General features: G+C 34.0%; 1 pseudogene; it reads left to right on the top strand.

The window, feature by feature from the left end:
• The window catches only part of LOC107701256 (ATP-binding cassette sub-family G member 2-like), a 31600-nt pseudogene that overhangs the window by 10932 nt on the left and 19114 nt on the right, over window positions 1-1554 (top strand).

Below are 1554 nucleotides of genomic sequence, written 5' to 3' on the forward strand. Positions count from 1 at the left end.
CAAACAACTGTTTCTTGAAGTGCCCTTCTGCGTCATGCACATATGGAGACGCCGTCATCATGCAAAGAATCAGCGCAAAGAATCATGGGGGGCTGAAGTGTCCATCAGTTGTATCCTTCAAAATCCTTCAATCCGAAGGGCCCTTTGAAGTGGCCAGTTTTGAGCACTTCGGTTTGGAATGACCCTTTAATATGGCGGCCATGATTGTTTTCACTCCGAAGTGCCCTTCGGAGGGCGAAATATCCCGTTTGGAACGCGCACCGTAGGTGTATGAATTTTGGTGACTGTAGGTGAAACGGTGTGTGCTACAGAGCCCCTATAAAAGGGTGTGATCTGCGTTTGATGAATTTGATCTGTGTGATCTAATGGGAATCATGATGAATTTGATAAAGTCAGTATTGTAGTTCATTATTGGGTTTAGAGGGCGGGACTTGAATTGACGGCTGCTTTGATTGGCTGGTTTTACAGGTGGGCACGCAGCTGATTCGTGGTGTTTCGGGTGGAGAGAGGAAGAGGACAAACATCGGCATGGAGCTGATCATTGATCCGCCAGTGCTTTTCCTGGACGAACCGACCACCGGCCTGGATGCCAGTACAGCCAACTCTGTCCTCATGCTGCTCAAGAGGTGCGTTTATACAAAACCGCTCATATTCCACACCTAAACCACAAGAAAGACATGTTCGTTTTAAATTAAATAAAGGTGTATGATAGTTTAAAAATAAGATTAAAATAGTTATTAAAAATATTTGTTGTATTACGGAAAGGATTAAATTATTCACATGGCATTTTTTTTTTTACTTTACAGCCTTTAAGTTGCTGGTTCAACGAAATTAAATGATTTAATGAAAATATCACAATAGAGAAAAATGTCTGAATGTAAAACAACTATAATTTAACGTTAATGTTTAAATTATATGCACAGCCCTAACTTATTCTGTATTATGATTTATATTTTTTCAGCTACATTTATTTTTACAAAATTATATGATAGTAATGTGCTGCTGCTCCTCACAATTTTCTTTGTGATTTGATAAATATACTAATAAATATATATTATTTTGTTGAATTTTTGAGCCAAATAATGAAATTATCACAGTGGGGAAAACTATATTTTATTTATATTTTATATACAGTTTATTTATAAATGGAAATATAATATATATCATATTTTCTCATATGTATTATTTCTAATATATATTATTTGTTAAATAATGAAAATATCCTAAAAAAAAATATATGTAGTATATTGTAATGAACTGCTCCGAGACTCAAAGGATGAGGATCCACACGCAATATTTATTTAAAGGGTAATCCACAATAAAAGTCCAAAAGCAGACAAAGGTTATACACAAAAAGCAAACCAAACTGTAGCAAACTGAGAAATCCAAAGATAAATTATTAAAATATGTATTATAATATATATAATAATGTATTTTACAATACATGTTATTTAAAGGGGTCATATGATGCTGCTAAAAAGAACGTTATTTTGTGTATTTGGTGTAATGAAATGTTTATGCGGTTTAAGGTTAAAAAACACATTATTTTCCACA

Source organism: Sinocyclocheilus anshuiensis, unplaced genomic scaffold (genome assembly GCF_001515605.1).
Source record: "Sinocyclocheilus anshuiensis isolate Anshui unplaced genomic scaffold, SAMN03320099.WGS_v1.1 scaffold1514, whole genome shotgun sequence".
Classification (NCBI taxonomy): domain Eukaryota; kingdom Metazoa; phylum Chordata; class Actinopteri; order Cypriniformes; family Cyprinidae; genus Sinocyclocheilus; species Sinocyclocheilus anshuiensis.